The sequence below is a fragment of the Halichoerus grypus genome, chromosome 13 (genome assembly GCF_964656455.1).
Source record: "Halichoerus grypus chromosome 13, mHalGry1.hap1.1, whole genome shotgun sequence".
Taxonomy (NCBI): domain Eukaryota; kingdom Metazoa; phylum Chordata; class Mammalia; order Carnivora; family Phocidae; genus Halichoerus; species Halichoerus grypus.
In genome coordinates this window covers 78,208,705-78,227,960 of record NC_135724.1, presented here as the reverse complement: position 1 = coordinate 78,227,960, position 19,256 = coordinate 78,208,705, and the positions used below count along the sequence as shown (strand labels likewise).

Here is a 19,256-nt window from a genome sequence, read left to right as displayed (position 1 = left end):
GTGAAAGACCTGCACAATGCTGGTGCACAAAACATTGCTGAAAGAAATTAAAGAAGACCTAAATAAATGCAAGCCATTCCATGCTCATGGATTGGAAGACTTTCTATTGTTAAGGTGGCCCTACTACCTGAAGCAAGATACAGATATAGAACTGCAAGGGAACCCAAATAGCTAAAACAACCTTAAAAAAGAACAAAGTTGGAGGACTGACCCTTCCCAATTTCAAAACTTACTGTGAAACTACAGTCAAAATAGTGTAGTACTGGCATAAGGACACACATCTAGACCAATGGAACAGAAAGAGAAGTCCCAAAATAAACCCATACAACTATGGCCAATAGATTTTTGATGAAGATATCAAGACCATTTGATGGCAGGGAGGGGAACTTGGACAGTCAGAAGAGCATGCAACTCTTAATCTCAGGGTTGTGAGTTCAAACCTCATGTTGGGTATAGACATTACTAAAGAAAATAAATAAACTTTAAAAAAATTTAAAAAAAAAGATCATTCAAAGAGGAAAGAATAGTCTCTTCAACATATGGTTCTGGGACAACTGATTTCCACAAGCAAAAGAATGAGGTTGGACTCCTAACTCGGACCATACACAAAAACTAACGCAAAATGAGTCAACAACTAGGGCGCCTGAGTGGCTCAGTTGGTTAAGCATCTGACTCTTGCTTTTGGCTCAGGTCATGATCCCAGGGTCGTGAGACTGAGCCACCCCCCCCACCCCACCCCCGACCCCCGGGGTCGGGCTCTGTGCTCAGCATGGAGTCTGTTTGAGATTCTCTCTCCCTCTGCCCCTCCTGCTCGTGCTCTCACTCTCTCTAAAATAAATAAATAAATCTTTTTAAAAAAATGAGTCAAGAACCTAAATATAAGAACTAAAACCACAAAAAATTTAAAAGAAAACATAGGAGTAAATTGTCGTGACCTTGCAGTTGGCAGTGGATTCTCAGATGTGACACCAGAAGCATAAACATAAAGAAAAAAATAGACAAAGTAGGCCTCATTCAAATTAAACACTTTTGTGCATCAAAGGGCCCTCTCAAGAAAGTGAAAAGACAGCTTACAGAATGGGAGAAAATATTTGTAAAACACATATTTGATAACGGTTTAGTATCCAGAGTACGTACAGAAGTCTTACAACTTAACAACAAAAAGACAACCTGATTTTAAAATGAGGGAAGGACTTGAACAGACATCTCCCCACAGAAGACATACAAATGGCCACTAGCTCATGGAAAGATGTATCCTTCATCATTACAGAAATGCAGATCAGAACTGCATTGTACAACTTCACAGCCACAAGGATGGCTACAATCAGAGGCCGGCGGGGAGAGAAAGAAGGGACGGAAAGAAGGAAGGAAGGGAGGGAGAGGGGGAGGGAGGAAGGAAAGGAGAGAGAGAGAGAGAGAGAGAGAGAGAGAAGCATTCCTGGTGGTGGGGGCTGTGCTGCGCTTTGTAGGGTGCTTAGCAGCATCCCTGGCCTCCCCCCACTAGATGCCAGGAGCACCCCTTCCCTCAGTTGTGACAACCAAAAATGTCTGCAGCCTTGCCAAACATCTCAGGGGACAAAATTGCCCTCGGGCGACAACCACTGGTCTAAACCCCCAGGTCTACTCCCTCCTTCCCTCCTGTTTCCAAATGGTGAGATCCTCCTGGGGACAGGTGAGGTCCTTCGGGGGACTCATCTCTAGCACACAGCAAGTTCACGAAAAGTCTAAAAAGCGTCAGCGAGAAAGGTCAGCGTCCTGAAACTGCAGGCTCACACATGCCCCCTGAGGACAGATTTGGAAATTAGTCATTGGCAGATGGCATCACCAAAAAATGTTGCAAAAGCTTCTGGCTCCCTTGGCAGCCCAACAGGTTAGAGGGCTACATCCTTCCCAGGCAGGAGGGCGTGACGGGGGAGAAGAGTCCGCCGCCTCCACCATGGCGATGAAGACAACACAGCAGAGAAACAGCGTTTGCTAGTCTCCCCAGGCCCATCCGGAGGCCCTTGGAGACATGGACCAATTGTCATTCATTTCAGCTTGGTACAGGGTACGTGGTAGGTACCCCCAAAGCGTGTACTGAATGAATGATAAATCCGGGCACGCACACAAACTGAGCACCACCTGATGGCTGGAGGCAAGCTGGAATTTTGATTTTTGAATTTTGAATTTTGGAATTTTCGAAACCCTATCAGGAATGCCAGGGCGACTGGCCGTGTCTCTACAGCAGCTCCAAAGTAGAGGATCACGCAGGGCACTTTATACCCATGCAGCCAACCTGAGGCACATCTTAAATGGGCACGTTTGAAATCGTGGGATCTGGGGCGCCTGGGTGGCTCAGTTGGTTAAGCGACTGCCTTCAGCTCAGGTCATGATCCTGGAGTCCCTGGATTGAGTCCCGCATCGGGCTCCCTGCTCGGCAAGGAGTCTGCTTCTCCCTCTAACCCTCCCCCTGTCATGTACTCTCTCTCTCTCTCTCTCATTCTCACTCTCTCAAATAAATAAATCTTTAAAAAAAAAAAAAAGAAATCATGGGATCTAAGGAAGAGTTGAGTGTATAGAATTGAAATGCTGGCATCTCCTTACCCCAAAGAGAAAAGCACGTCAGTCACTGCCCGGAAACATAGGACCCATGTCGAGGCAGGCCGGGGGGGTACACGCATGGTAGGTAGGCGACTGAGGGGTGGCGCAGGCAGGTGACAAGCTCTACATTGGAACCTCTGATGAATGGAGTGACCAGCAATTCTCTCCAGCTCAGCTCCCCTCTCCCACCCAGCAAATCCTTGAAGATCTGCTCTTATTCTGAAAGGGGCCACGGAGCTAACACCCCACACCGATCTTGCAGGGGTTACCTGCAGAGAAAAACCTATGTCCCCCCCCTTTTTTTTTTTTTGCAGAGTAACGATGTGGGATCCAAAGGCCACCCCACAAGAACTTTTCCCCAGTGAGTACACGGAAACAAAAGGGGGAACTGTTTGAGAAAGTTTCCAAACAAACTCTGGGTCTCAGTTTCCCCATCTGTAAAAATGGGGATACTCACTCCTGCCCCATTTACCTGCATTTATCTGCTCTTGGGATAAACACTATAGACACAGACAGCATTTACACATTTGTACACATCGCGAGTGTAGAAAGCCTGCCAGCCTCCAATCCTCAGAACCACTGTGATGGATATTCCTACAGTTGTTGTCATTATTTTACTTCCATTTCATGGTTCAGTAAACTGTGGCTCAGAGAAGCTCAGCACCTTGACTTTGCTCAAATCCAGCCCCGACACCCATACCTTTAGCACTGCCCATCCCCCACCGAAAGTGGATGTAAATAAATTCCATAGAAGGGGCGGTGTTACAACGAGCACATGGATGTGATCATAAAACCAGACACCTGGCTGTGTCCCTGGAAGATGGAGCAGCAGAGCAACAGGTAAACTAACAACACCAGACATGCACAGTGGTCCAGGAGGAGCACTGTGCAGGTGGTGTGATCCCATGAGCAGTAAAGGCCAGAGGAGTCCTCCCAGCGAAGCTCTGTGGACCATGCCATGCCAAGCTGTTGCCCTTCACTGAAATAATCCAGCTGACCTGAAAACCGAGCTCAGCCAAAGCTATTTTTGTTTCTTGCCGACCAAACCCAAGCAATAGCTACCAGGTGTCAGAGCAATCGTGGCTCCGGTCCTCGTGAATGCAGGAAACCACTCGGTACCAACAAGTGCGGCTCAGCGACCAAATGAAGACCGGAGGGGGCCAGCAGGGGTCATGATTTGCTTCCCAGCGGCTCCCTACCCCCGCAACACACACCCAGACCCGGCCGGGGCTGCAAGGGACCGAGGGGGGCAAAACGTCAGCGTTCGACCAGCGATCCCGTGTCACACTCGGATTTTTCCTCCCACCAAGATGAACTCGTAGGTGTGTGCTGCCACTCACCATCGCTGTGGCCACGTCCACCAGCTCCGCTGTCATGTGGATCTGACAGGCGCCCACAGGGTGACTAGGGGAACCCAGCCTGCAGGGTGTCACCTTTCAGCAGGAGGCTGGTGTCATGCATCGGACCATGGTGGGAGGAGTCTGGACGAGCCGGTGCTCCAATGGGGGTGAATTTTCACCCAAGTCAGCCATGTCCTTATTCATCACCCGCAAATATAAGCCACTCGCGAAGGTCCGTGTTCAGCCCTCCCCTGAACTCAAGCTCGGCTACTTAAGGGCCAGTCCATAGGTCCACCTCCCCCACTAGCTTGCCACATTCCTGTACTTAGGTCTACTTCACCGCTTATACCATCACCCTCTTGCCAAATCTGTCTCTAGAACATGCTCCCCTAATCACAAGTGTCTTCTGTTCCTATGTGTTTACCCGTCAGACACTTTGCTGGGGTTTGGCCAGGTGAGGTGTGATGGAAAGAGAAGCAGAATGTCAGGGCGAAGGGTGGGCAGCCAAGAACCCTCCAGCTGGCAGGTGGATGGCGCAAGGGCCTTTTGCTAATTCAGAGATAATGAAGGTGATAGGAGCTAGCCACGCGAGCATTCCAAGATGGCTAGTGGATACCTTAACCTGCACTCCAGCCTGTAGGAACGGGGGGATCACAGGTCACTGTGTTTCCCAAAAAATCCACCTGCTCCAACCTGCAGCCTAGGAGCGGACACTTGGGGATCAGCGAGGCTAGCATCCTTATTTTTAAATGAGCAGAGGCCAGAGGTCCCTCGTGAAATGAGCGACATTAGCCATGACCAGCGCTAAGGTCCCGGTTCCAGGCCAGTGCTCCTTCTATACCAAGGCACCATTCACAGCAAAAATCTACCGTCCTTGAGCACCTCATGTGGTGCCCTGGAGGCTGAACCGGGTTCACCTATCAGTTTTGCCCCCTACAAGCAGGGTAAGCCTTGGGCAATACCCTCCCCGAGCCTCAGGTTGCTATCTGCAACGTAGGTAAGGACGTCCCTAACGAGACAGGGTTGTCAGGAGTCCAAGGTGATCACCCATGCAGGACACAGAGTACAATGCCTGGAGTGGTTCATCCTAGGACGTGCCATGACTGGCCGTGCTGAGAGCCCAGGGTAGGCTGAATCACTGCAGTGACACCCCCACCACCCCACAGAGTATCATCTCGAACACATCACATTCCCTCGGTGAGCCTGAGTTTCCCCATCTAGAAAAAAGAAGGGAAAGGACAAAGCCCCACCCACCTCAGAGGATTAGGAGAAGGACCAGCCAAGACTTGCGTAGTCACTGAACACAACCTTCCCCTTCTTGGTGCAGCGAAATGCAAAGAACAAGGCAGATGACCGGCAGTGTGGATTCTGCCAAGCGTCCTCCTCCGCAAATGCACACCATGGACTCACATTTGGGTAACCGGCACCCGTGTGCCACCGGTCAGGCGTCAGGGCCACTCCCTGAGGAGTTTGCTCTTGGCACCATGCTACATGGTGAATTAATAACTCCACTGGATGAAGATGGGGGCTCTGCCGAAGTTACTTAACCAGGAGCAGCAATTAGCAAAGTGTTCTACTGTGAAGGATACTCATTGTTCTCTTTAATATTCTTTGCATCTGAAGAAGACACGTGATGGTGCAGCTCACAGGGGAGGAAGGGATTAATTCAAGAACGTCGCCTTCCCCTGTGATTGGGCTGAGGGCACTAGGCAGGTGAGATGTCCTGCTTCCTCACCCCAGAAGGAAAAGTACCCAGGGAGAGCAAGAGAATTTCAACCTTCACCTAACTCTAACTTCAACCCTAACTCCCAAACCACAAATGCTAAAGCACCTCGTGCTGATAGGTAACACAGCGATGCCTTCCATTGCAGCGACTGTCCTGTGTTCAGGTTCTTGTTTACTCCTCACAGAAGTCCTGCAGGGGAAGTAGGATTCTTTTTTTTTTTAAGATGAATTTATTTATTTTGGAGAGAGGGGAGGGGAGGGGCAGAGGGGGGAGGGAGAGAAGCAGACTCTCCGCTGAGCATGGAGCTCATGGGGCTCCACGCAGGGCTCGCTCGCATGCACCTGACACCATGACCCGAGCCAAAACCAAGGGTCAGACGCTTCACCGACTGAGCCCCCCGGGTGCCCCAGGGGAAGTAGTATTCTCATCCCGTTTCACAGAATGGGCATGAAAACCCAATGCCCAGAAAAGGGGAGCAACTCGCCCAAAGTCACACAGCTTGGAAGTACGTGGAATTCAACCCTGCTCTGCCTGACTCCAAAGCCTACATTTGTAAGCGGGGGAGGTGGGCAGGCCGTTGATTCGATTGATCAACTGGCTACCTTCTTCGACGGGTGGAATCCGAAGTCCGGAAATGAGAACCAGGGAGAGTCGATAGTTCTCAAACTAATCACTTGTCAGAACATCTGGGTCTCCGGAGATGCCCAAGGACCATGCGAGTAAGCATAGATTGTCTACATGTCTGTGCTTTTGGTACCAAATCCCAAACTATCTGATCTGAGAGTCGAGCAGGTGTACAGCATCAGCGGCCACCTATTTGGGGACAACTTCGGGGAGGAAAACATATTTATGAAAAGCTGGTGAGTTTCAGTTTTCCCGGGCTCACTGCCGGTGCTCCATGAACACCTGGTGAGCCAAGCCCAACTTTTGATGGGGTTGATCTGCTGGCCCAGGCAAAACCAGCCTGAACAGTTCCAGCTGGGCAGCTGCCTTGGAGGAATGCCCGGGGGGTGGGTCCCCACCTGAGTCATCCTTGTAGAGACCGCCGAAGTCGACGGTTGGACGTGCAGGAAGGTGAAGGAAGAGTGTTGGCGGCCTACGGTGCAGGCGGCACAAAAGCCTAGAAGCGGGAGAAGCCAGCAACTCTGGCGCTTTCCAGGAACCAAACAGCCTGCCTGGCGCTGAGAAAGGGGTGGAGGGCGGGGGGGGGGGCAGCAGACAGGGACAAATGACTCTGCAGGGTCACGAGAGGCGTAAGGGATTCACACCTCCTTCTCGGAGTGATGGAGAGCTACAGTGCAAGAGTTAACAGACTCTGCGCTCTGACTGCCTGGAGAATCAGCTCACCACCCACAATGTGACCGCAGGCAGAGCAGTGAATCCGAGCTCAGTTGTCCCATCTGTAAAATGGGGATAGTAACAGGACCAACCTCAGCATCCCGACGGGCAAGTCAATGAACTCACGTCCGTAGACTGCTTAGCTTGGCATAAATGAAGCATGCTCTCGGGAGCTACTGTGATTACTGTAGTTCTTTTTCTCATTAACGTTGCTACTCAGGGTTGTGCTGAGCAGCCCCTGCCTTGGAGACCGGGGGGCTTTGTCGAGCAAGCCCTCTCCCTGATGTTGAGCTGAGATGTGGTGGGTATCCCTTCCACCAACATTCCCTGGCTCTGCTGGCTGAGGGCCTCCCCCAAGCCTAGTCCCGGGGCAGGGCCAGTGCACCATCCGGCCTGAAAAGCGGTAATGTAACTCCCAACCTGAATCAACCTGACCTTCTGGGGACAGTTGCTCTCCTCCGAGGCTGCCCAGCATTTCCCACCAGCTTTGGCAATCTGGTTGCAAATGTTGGGAGGAATCGACAGAGCCCCATGGGTGATTAGCCTCTCTAAAAAGGAGCACCGTTTCCTCTGTCCTGTCCCTTCCAGAACGAAAAGCAAAAAGAACTCTAGACACAGAATTGGAGGGCCTGGGGGTTCGAGCCGTAGCACCACCAGCAGCCAGGAAACTCTGCAGCGTCGGTTCCATATTTGAATCTCTGGACCTCAGCTCTTCAGTTGTGAATGACGCCAACCTCACAAGGGCTCTGGTAAAGACTAAGTCATGAGAACATGTGCCTGGGAGAGCTTGCAGGTTGTGTGGCCAGAGGGCACCAAGAGCAGTCTCGGGGGCCATTTGCACCTGCTAAAGGGCACAGTTGCAGAAACCCCTCGGGGCAGGGAGAGGGTCTGAAGCATGGCCCAGTCCTGGAGACCCTCGCTGGAATCCCAGTTTAACAAGCATCAGCAAGCCAGCCCCGTTGGATGGTCACGTCTTCTGCCAGAAACTAATCTAGGTCATTTCTGAGTTTGAAATTAAGACCCAGTGTATTGGTTGGAGTATGGAATCTGGTTTGGCTAGCTCCAAGTTCTATGTCTGCTCTTTACTTCCCATGTGACCTTCAGCAAATTTCCTCACCTCTCTGAGCCTTGGTTTTCTTGTGTATCCAGTGGGGATGATAAGATTGCCTTCCTCAGAGAGTTTTTGGTGAGGTTTACATGAACTAATATAAAGAACGCAAACGAAGAGTGTTCTAATATTTATCATGTTCTCCATAACGCACCAGGCATGGTGCTGAGTGCCTTACCTAGGATCAAGCCCCTATTACCACTTACTTGAACTACTGTACAAGCCTCTTAACCCAGCTCCCTGACCCCAGTCCACGATTCACAAGAGGAACCTGTAAAATATTCCTTGTCCCAGATTATGATTTCTAAGTATGTTTCCCACTAAAAGGAACCAGGACTGCTTGGAGGAAATGGCTCACTCCAGGGCTGGGGCAGAAATGTACACAGTGAGCTGAGATTTCTTGTCCTGTCTGAAAGCAAGGACCCTGAAGGGGCTTGCCCTGCCAAAGTAGGGCTCTGGGCCCATAAAAAGGTGATCACTGCGGTGGATTGAAATACATCCAAGCAATTTCGAAAATCATGTGGTTGCCGTGTTCCTCAAAACAAAAACCTCACTGACATCTCGGGAGCTCCCAATGGCACCACTCATGACTCTGAAAACGGACTTTAAAAAAAAAAGATGCAATCGAGCACTTATCCTGCCTTTCCTATAGGAAAATGCTCTGTATTTCAGATGGTGGATGAGAGTCGTATGTTATAGAATGACAGCTAATAAGTGAATGAGGATGGAGGCAAGCAGGAAACCACATTTGCAACCAGTAAATAACATTGACCTAGGTAGGGCTTTGATTGTCCATGGCTTGTAAACTATTCAGTGAAGGGCCGCTGGGGACTCTACAAGGGAGATCAGGCTGACGCTGGTTCCCACGTGCGCCGAGGAGTTCACATCCCTGAAAGCGGGCTAACCTGACATTAGGTTCTTCTCGACGCCGTGCAGTGGATAGCACACAATGACACGGCAGCATGCTGAAGTAGTTTTGCCAAGGGTTTGGACCTGAACTGATTCAAGCCTCGAGACCTGAGCACTAATAAACACATTAAAGGACGCTTGAGAGATGCGTAATCAGCCACATCCAAAATGTGGAAAATTCCATGGGACAAATGACCGAGTTTCTTCAATAAGTAACTGGTGTTTAATAAAGGCAGCGGGGTGGCTATTACAGATGAAGAGAGACTTAATAGGACCCTTTTTGTGGGTCCTGATTGGAACAGAACGAGTGTTCAACATCTCTGGGACAGAGGGCACAGAGCATGAACTGGGTACTGGGTTAAGGAAATGCCGTTAATGGTGTTGGAAACAATCATGGCGATGGTTTTTTAAAAGTCCATCTCTTTTAGAGATATGCACTACAGTTATTTATCTGGTTCTGATATTTGCTTGAAAACAATCCCCACGCCCCACCCCCGGAGGACCCCAGAACTCTAGTTAATGACAGTATGCAGTTAGTACTCAGAGAGAAAGGTACTGATGATGTCTGCAATGAACGTGAAATGTGATGCGTGTATGGGTGCTCCCATACAATTCTTTCAACTTCCTTGTAGGTTTGAAATTTTTCACAGTAAAATGGGGAAAACATCGGGGAAAGTGTGTGTGTGTGGGTAGATGAAACCAGAAGTGCAGGAAGTTGATGGTTATTGAAGAGGGTGGTGAATAGAGGGGCTCACTGTGCTATTCACTCTACCTCTGAATGTGTTTAAAAAAAAAAGAAGTTGGGGCGCGTGGGTGGCACAGTCGATTGAGACTCCTGGTTTTGGCTCAGGTTGTGATCTTGTGATCTTGGGGTTGTGGGATCAAGCCCCGAGTCAAGCCCCAGGTCGGGCTCTGCACTCAGCGTGGAGTCTGCTGGAAGTTCTCTCTCCCTCTCCCTGCCCCTCTCACTTGTGTGTGCACACCCTCTCTCTCTCAAATAAATAAATAAATCTTAAAAAAAAAAAGTTAACTTGTTTTCTATACCAAAAAGTTAAGGCACCCTGTCTACTGATAAAAACCTGTATATTGGTACTAACGGTTAAAATTTATTAGTACTTACTATGTGCCTGGCTCTGTACTAAGCATTTTATAATCACCACCTCATCCCACTCTGTGAGATCAGTATTGTGAGAAGCCTTTTTTTTTGGTGTTGAATTGAAGAGGAATCTCAGGGTTCAAGAGTTAAACTTGTCCCAAGTCACTCTGGCAGTGGGCAGCTGAACTGAATTTCACATGCTCGGTCGCTCTTCATTGTACTCCTTTGTGGTCCACGTGGCCCTGGAGATCTGTGCCCTGCCCACTCTCTAGCTACTGGTCCCCCTTCAGGCCCTCTGTGCTTGTGGGCCCATGTTCCGGAATGTTCTTTCCCACCACTGCCCCCTGGCATGATTATCTCTTGCTCCTTTTTCTGCTTTTGCTTCCGTGTTCCCACCCCAGACCCGCCCTGACACCGTGGGTCTTATTCTCGATGACATGTTCCTTTCCTTCACGTCACTTACCACAAGCTGACCTGACACTATGTTGTCACCGATACACTCACTCATCTCTACCCCTCTCATGGAATGTAAGCTTCTCGGGGCAAGGACTGGCTCTGTCCTGCCCCTGGCTCCACAGTGCAGGGCCCAGCACACGGAAGGGTCAGGAAATACCTGTTGGCTGCATCATGCCTCCACCTAGCCCAGGTTCGCCTCCGTATCCAGCCCATCCTTCCCGCCTCCCCAGAGGGTCTTCCTGCTCCAGCGAGTCTGAGGGTGTGAGCGTCAAGGTCAGGCAGTGGGCAACCACCTTGGACAGGCAGCTGAATCCCCCCTGCCCCAGGCTCCCTGACCCCTTCCCAAGCAACAAGGGTTCCCAAAAAAATGGCTCTTTGGTAAATGGAGTGTAGACATGGCGGGAGGCATGCAGCAATCCTTGAACAAACTGAGGAAACTGCTAAATGATAATAAAGGCTAATGTGTGTTAAACACTTACTGTATACCAGGTCTTAAACTATGCACTTCATGCTTACTATCCCTTTGCATGTCCACAAAAACCCTAGGAAGTTCGTGCTCCCATTTGGCAAATGAAGAGATGAGGCAGGGGAGGAATCTGCTGCCCAAGGTCACATCATGAAGCGGCAGAGCTGGACGGGACCGACGAGCTGCAGGGCCTGTGTGTTTTCTTCGTGCTTCCCCGACGCCCACCACCACCTCACCCCAAGCGTGAGTTAGTCCAACAGCCTGCTGGCAGATGTCCCTGCTCCAATCCATCCAGAACCTGGGAGGCTGGGCTCTGGCTCGGTATACACACACACACACACGCACGCACGCACACAGATGCGTGCACGCACGCACACATGCACGCACACACACGAACGCACGCACACGCACACACATGCACGCACACGCGCGCACACATGCACGCACACACGCACGCATGCACACGCACGCACACCCACACACACGCACGCACACACGCACGCACACAGACGCGCGCACGCACGCACATGCACACATGCACGCACACGCGCACACACATGCACGCACACACGCACGTGCACACACGTACGCACGCACACGCACGCACACACGCTGCCTTGGAGCCCTGTACAAAAGCTCAAGCCTTGTTAAGACATTTATCCAGGGCAGGACCCTGCCTCCCGCAATTCTGAAGCGGAATTGAGGAAGGTACAAAATGAGACTATTCCACGCTTCTCAGGAGCTGCCGATGGCGGACACCAGCCCTGAAAGATGGTCCCCATCGCTGCCAAATCCCAAAGTTGCATTTTGGAGGGTCCCACCACAGGTCAGTATAGTCAAGGCTCTGAGAAGTCTGCCAGAAAGGGTCTGGGCTCCCTATGGGCAGCCCAGTGTTTCCCACACTGGAACCAGAGCCCCTTCTCCACCTTACGTGGGTTATTCCTCCAAACAGGAGGGCCCCTAAGTCCCACTTTGTTGCGAATGTGGAAATAAGAGACCACAGCCTTCCTTTTAACAGTGTGGAAGGAAGATCTGCTCAGAGGGGCGTTTCCAACAACTAATTATTCTAGTTACTACTGGAGCCTGAGACCCATTAACTTCCAAATAGAAGGGAGAGTGTGTGCAGGGTTGTCCTTTCTTATCACTCTCACCCATGATTTGATTTGATTTGATTTGAAAAGGTGTGTCAGTGGGTCCAACAGTGGTGGCACCAATCCCGGGCTAACTGAAAAGTGAGGCTGTATTCCAGGGTCCCAGCACAGGTAAGGGTGCTAAGGTGTGCTGTGCTGGTCGCCCAGAGAGGTCCAGAGAGCCCCACTTCTGGTGTGGGGCTGACCGGAGTGGAGACTGCCATTTGTCATGTGACTGACCAGAGCCAGTCACGCGAATTCTCCAAACCTCGGCTTCCTGGTTTGGGGAATGGAGTAAATAACACCTCGTCCTAGGATTGTCCTTGTGCGTAATTCAACACCTGCTGCATGCCAATCACTTAGTAATCAGTACCTCGGGTCCCCTGTTGCGCCCAGCCCGGATTGTCTAACACAATCTAAACAAACCCATCCTATCTTCCTGGAGAATTCTCTTACTTCATGGTAGTAAGTTTACTATTATTATAACAAAGAGATCTATTAGAATAGAATGTGAAACGTGCATGAAGTTTTCAGGTGAAATGCATGATTTCTGACCATCCTTCCAGGCTTCCCAGGGTACAGATGCGCACTCCTCTAAAGAGCTTTGAGTCAAAATTCAGAGGAACCTTTAGAATAAGGTATCGCAAAGTTTCTACAAGGATAAGACTTTGAGGGAGTCTCCACTTGAAAAGCTTAAAATGTCTATTGCCCCCTAAAGATCAAGTATCTCATATAATACTCTAATTTATGTCTCATATATAAAGGTGATAGAACAGAGCTTACATAGCACCTGAGCAGAAGCAAAAAACAAAAACAAAACCAAAAAAACCCAAAAACTCCTTTGCATAAAATAAACTATTGGGACCACATCAAAATGAAAACCTTTTGTACAGCACAGGAAACTATCAAAAAAACAAAAAGGCAACTTATTGAATGGGAGAAGATATTTGCAAATGATAAATCTGATAAGGGTTAATATCCAAAATATATAAAGAACTTATATAACTTAACACCAAAAAAAAAAAAAATCTGATTTAAAAAACGGGCAGAGGACCTGAACAGACATTTTTCCAAATAAGACACACAGATGGCCAACAGACACACGAAAAGAGGCTCAACATCGCTCATCATCAGAGAAATACAAATGAAAACCACCATGAGATACCACCTCACACCTGTCAGAATGGCTAAAATCAAAAAGAAAAGAAATAACAGGTGTTGGCAAGGATGCGGAGAAAGGGGAACCCTCCTGCCCTGTTGGTGGGAATGCAAACTGGGGCAGCCACTCTGGAGAACAGGATGGAGGTTCCTCAAAAAATTAAAAAATGGAATTACCATATGATCCAGTAATCGCACTACTAAGTATTTACCCAAGGAAAACGAAAACACTAATTTGAAAAGATATATGCATCCCGATGTTTACTGCAGCATTATCTACAATAGCCCAGATAAGGAAGCAGCCCAAGTGTCCATCAATAGACAAATGGATAACGAAGATGTGGTGTACATATATATATATATATATATTTATATATTTGTAAATAAATATCTATAGATAGATACAGTGGAATATTACCCAGCCATAAAGAAAAGAATGAAATCTTGCCATTTGCCAACAACATGGATGGAGTCAGGGGGTATCATGCTAAGTGCAATAAGACTGAGAAAGACAAATACCATATGATTTCACTCATAAGTGGAATCCAAAAAAAATGAATAAATAAAAAGACGAATCGGATCAATAAATACAGAAAACAAGCTGATGGTTTCCAGAAGGGAGGGGGTGGGGGGATGGGCAAAATGAGAGAAGGGAAAGGCTCTGTAAAGGAATGAAGAAGTCTTGGGAATAAAAGCACAGCCTAGAGAATAGAGTTAATGATATTGCAAGAGCGATGTACGGTGACAGACGGTGGCTATGCTTGTGAGCACAGCATAACATACAGAGAAGTTGAACCACTAGGTACACACCTGAAACTAATGTAACATTGTGTGTCAACTGAGTCAAAATAAAAAAAAAATGTCTTAGGGCGCCTGGGTGGTGCAGTTAGTTAAGCGTTTGCCTTCAGCTCAGGTCATGATCCCAGGGTCCTGGGATCGAGCCCCACATCGGGGTCCCTGCTCAGCGGAGAGTCTGCTTCTCCCTCTGCCCTCCACCCCTCTGCTGCTCTCTCTCTCCCAAATAAATAAATAAAATCTTTATAAAAAAATGTTTTAAAAACCTCCTTTGCATAAACATAAAATGCCTTCCTAGAGCTGCTCAAATAAATTCATAAACTGAGGATGTTTGTACCTCCAATCACATGACTGAGGATCGGCTGGAGTCTTTCCATTTAAAACTCGGAGAAGTCAGTGAAGAAATCACATCTTCTAGATATATCCCAAGACACTGTTTCGAAGGAAAAAAAAAAACAACAGTTTATAAAACAATGTCTCTACCTTACAGTTTTTAAATGGAAAGACTGGCTTCCCAGGAGGTCCCCCTCAGTTCTCAGTCCTGGGCCACTGTAGATGGTTGGTCACCCAACTTACATGGAAGCCCACTGATGTTAAAATAATAATAATAAATAATAATAATGATCATCGTTAGAGATAGTTGTGTACCAGGTGAAGGCACAGAATAGGTCTTTGAGAAACCAGGTCTGGGAAGTTTGTTTTGTTTTTAGAAATAAGAGAGAGTGGGGGGCGGGGGGCAGCAAGAGAGGGAGAATTCCAAACAGACTCCACACCGAGCTCAGAGCCTGACTTGGGCCTCCATCTCACGTCCCTGAATTCATGACCTGAGCCGAAACCAAGAGTCAGATGCTTAACTGACTGAGCCACCCAGGCGCCCCCAAGGTCTGGGAAGTCTTATACCAAACTGTACACAGCAGGAGGGGGAGGGACAGGTAGAAGAATAGTACAAGGAGACCTGTTTTACTCCATGCTACTTGACTTTTACTTCGTAGTGCACTTCAGAAAAATGAAATGTCTTTCTAGTGATACAGGGCCACTATAAATGCTTTACTCTTAGAGTCTGCTTTTATTTATTGTTTTTAAGATTTATTTATTTGCGACAGAGAGAGCGAGCGAGCAGGGAGGGGGAGAAAGAGAGAGAATCTCAAGCCGACTCCCCACTGAGTGCAGAGCCCAACGCAGGGCTCGATCTCACGATCCTCAGATCATGATCTCAGCCGAGCAACTGAGCCACCCAGGTGCCCCTAGAGTCTGCTTTAAAAAAAAAAAAAATGCGTAACAGTTTGAGAGATTGGACATCTTTAAGAAACAGAATAGTTATCCTTACGACAGAAGACTTGGGGCGCCTGGGTGGCTCCGTCAGTTAAGTGTCTGCCTTCTGCTCAGGTCATGATCTCCAGGTCCTGGGATCGAGCCCCACATCATCTGCTCCCTGCTCAGCGGGAAGCCTGCTTCTCCCTCTCCCTCTCCCCCTGCTTGTGCTCTCTCTCTTAAATAAAGTCTTAAAAAAAAAAAAAAATTAACACAACTGCCTTTTCAGTAAACCTAAAACCTAACCCTACCGTTTCGGTTTGTGGAACTGATGACAAGAGCCTGCACAGAGATTCCCAGCAACATAACCATTTATAGAAGCAAGGAGAGGCCCTTCTCCTTCATTTAGGTTCCATTTCCAGCCCTCAGATCAGCTCCCCGCAAACAGAACAGGAATTCTCATTCCCCTGGAAGGCCCGCCTGCCCCCTTCTGTGCAGGGGCTGCTCTCCCCGGGCAGGATAGCGCCCTCCCTCCCCCGTCCACACGGACGCCGGCTCTCCAGGCAGGGACTCCAGGGAGGGGTAAGCTCACTTACCACCTGTCCCTCCACCTTTCCTTTCCCCGGGTCTCCTCAATTGTGCTTTCCGGGTTCCTTGTTTGCGGAGGGCCTGACTCTAAGCTGGCGAGCTGCTCCTCGTGGCCAGGGAGTGTGAGCGTCACTTTTAGATTAACCGATCCCTGCCGTTTAAAAATATCCCTGGAGCACTTAACCTTCAAGGCACTGGAGCAGTCCCAGCCCAGGCGGCCTGGAACAGGATCCCGCACCCCCGCCCCCCGGGGCGGCCCTGCAGGGCAGGACGACGCTGCTTGCCACCTTTCAACCCCAGACCTTTGCTGTCTTTCACAATTCTTCGATATCTAAGCCAGGGGGCATCTAAAGTCCACGTCGTCGTCAGCGATATGGACCAGGTCATTCTGGCCTTCCTAGGACATGCAGAAAATTGATTGCACGCGGTTGTTGGGTATTTGAGAAATGGCTTCTAGACCAAGCCCGCCGGGAAAAGCTCCCAAGGGTTGATGCAACTGTCATCCAAGGATCACCTGGCTTCTCTCCGCACAACCCCCCGCCACCCCGCCCCGGAAAAGATTTCGTAAAACCTTCTGAATGAAAACGCCGCTCAATAAAATGTGTCCTATTTCTTGTGGCTTAGGGAGAGGAAAAAACCCACAAACAACCCCAAATTAGTCCACTTCCATGCTGGTTCGGCTGGTTCTCACTGGCACCCAGCCCGCGCTGCCAGCCTTCTGTGCCGCGGGGAGGGCGGGACGCATGTGGGACTAAGGTCACCTCCGGATCCAAGCCAGAGCAGGGAGAGAAGCCACACAAAAGGGCGCTGTGCTCTGACAAAAGGGGGGACGGCAGCTCGGTGGCCCCGATCTCAGTCAACCCAGGATGTGCCTCGCTGAAGAGCAAGTGGAAAAACCCCGCAAGAGCCTGAACCGAGCAAAGCGGTTTAAATGGCGGCAGGTGCAGCTAGAGCCACTTCCTCCGCGGGCTTGTTTTCCAGAAAGGAAAAGTCAGCACCCTGGACTCAGGATCTTCTCCGCTGGACCTGTAAGCAGGAAACGCACTTCGGGTCTGCTCTTGAGGCCTTCATTCTGTCGGCTGTAAGCGGGGAGAGCACCACACACGCTTTATGGGAGGGGAGGATGAAATCATCCGTTTGATGGGAGCAGAGGTCTTGTGCGCGGCCCACAAACCTTCCCTCCTCCCTGATCCGCGGCCCCAAGGCTGGGGCTTCGGTGACTCATCCAAACGTCGGTGCCTCGGGAGTAGCTCTCACAGTCCTCTCAATGGGGCACATTTTCACCTACAGACGTGTCCTGTTTTTCCTGGGAGAGCTATCCGTGACTTAAGGAAATCTGTATAAACTCCATTCAGAAATCCCCCCTGAGAACATCGATAACAATGATCTGGGCAGAGTGTAAGTAGTGGCAAGACAACTGGGCTTTGAAACCAGGCTCACGCGGGTTCGAGTCCTGACTCCCTTACCTGTGGCTCTGGGCAAATGACTGAGTCTGTTTCCTCATGCAGCTATTTCACCACATGGTTGGGAAAAAGGAAATAAAACGACATATGCCGAGCTTCTGGCATAGTGGCTTGCTCGTAACAGGTGCTTCGAACGGCTTCCTAATGAAACTCGTACTTTCCAAAAGACTACAAACACTCTCAGCTCCCCCTACACACACACACACACACACACACACACACACACACACACACTCACAAACTCATTCTGGTAGCTCCGCGATCCCTTGACACTCTCTTTTTACGGTCATAGGTATTTTTTAGAAGCCGAATGATAGGCTTGAGACCAGTGAGTACATTCATAAACTTTTCCCACCAAACACAACAACAGTCATAGAGAAATAGATTTCTTCAAATACATCTCAGATTCAGAAAGTCCTAAGTATCCTTATCACCAAAAAGAAAAAAATTAAGCGACCACACGGCGTAAGGAAAACAGGGCCTCTAGAAAGAGGTTGCTGGTCCTGCTATAAACTGGACACTTTGTAAAAATACTGATATCTCCGCTTCTCCCTGAGGACCAATTCAATCACTTTCTGGGAGTGAGCCTGGCATTGATATTTTTTATTTTCCCCATGAGACTGGGAAACCGAAGGGACCCCATGAAAGAAAAAGCTGGCTTTTTCTTTCTTTACGTCTTTTCCTGCTTTTATTCTTGCTAGGACCTGCACCCCTGCTCTACATGTGCCTTAATATATGTCCCCCTCACAAGGGACAAGGAGTTAATGGTTAGCTTTGGAGTCTTCCAGCACAAAAGAGAGTATCTCAGGAAGGATCGGACAAAGCCATCACATGCATATTCCAGACCACTGGCGCTAGAGAGCCTCACTCCAAGACCCACTGGTTCCAGGGAATAAGTGCCTTAGAATGGACACTTGGACCCGGTCCTTGTTCTCACCAGTTCCTAGCTGCCTGGGATGACACGTGCCCGAGACCACAATCAGTCAGTAAAAACCCCAGACCCCAGGCAAAAACGAGACTCATGCTCCGTTTCCTTTCCGAGTCTTCCCGTGTCTGTATCTGTTGTCTTCCATAAACTCCGCTCACTTCCCACTGGCTTGCGTTTGATTTCCACCTTGCATGAAAGCCAAGGACTCTCGTGGCTGGACCCTCTGGATCCTCGCACCTGGCCTGCCTGCCTCACCCAGGTGAGCATCTGTGGTGAGGTTTAAGGCATACTAAGGGCTTGTTTAAAGCCTCTGGATCCCCCACCACTGCAAATGCCACTAGCTGGGAGGGACCGGGCTCAGGGAATCCAAAACTGAGTAGCAAAGAATGCCAAGTATTGATCTCTTGGTCTGCCCCACTCACCAACATTTGCATTTCCAAACATACTTCAAAAATTTAAAAACAGATTCCAACCAAGATCATCAAGGTGACCTGAGGTTGTGAAACCCAGATTCAAAGTGTGTTAGGACTCCAAGGAGGAAGAGAGGCCACCCAAGTTCCAGACTTTTCTCAGCTTGGCTCGCCACCAGTCAACAAGCCAGGACTCTCCAAGGTAGCCCAGAGCGTCCCACCTGTTTTTCCTTGTAGGTCTCGAAGGATCGACAAGGATGAAAAGCCACAGCCACACACATATGCCTCATAAAGTTTGCTTCTCCAGTCCCAAACTCTAAGGCTTTTTATTCTAGGTGCAAACCAAAGCAAAGAGTACATTTTAAGAGGGACAGAATGTATTCTGTAATAATGGGAGCATACTAACAACATGCTAAAGTCTAAAAAACAAACTCCCATTCTCCGACTTTGCCCTGCTGGACTCAGTTCATGGTGACGTCCACACGATTATTTTATAACTTGGGGTTCGCAGGAC

The 19,256-nt window shown here is 49.2% G+C and overlaps 1 protein-coding gene and 1 long non-coding RNA gene across 2 annotated transcripts in view; one reads left to right on the top strand and one right to left on the bottom strand.

Moving 5' to 3' along the window:
- ACACB (acetyl-CoA carboxylase beta) overlaps positions 1 to 14,454 on the bottom strand; it is a 122,681-nt gene extending 108,227 nt beyond the window's left edge. The window contains exon 1 of the mRNA XM_036085976.2: positions 14,440 to 14,454. The gene's annotated coding sequence lies outside the window, so the exon portion shown is untranslated. The remainder of the gene's footprint in view (positions 1 to 14,439) is intronic.
- A 2,238-nt stretch (positions 14,455 to 16,692) lies between these two features.
- Positions 16,693 to 17,498, top strand: LOC144379805 (uncharacterized). The gene is made up of 2 exons (XR_013443192.1): positions 16,693 to 16,969; positions 17,232 to 17,498. It is a non-coding gene; the product is annotated as an uncharacterized LOC144379805 (long non-coding RNA).
- The last annotated feature ends 1,758 nt before the right edge of the window (positions 17,499 to 19,256 follow it).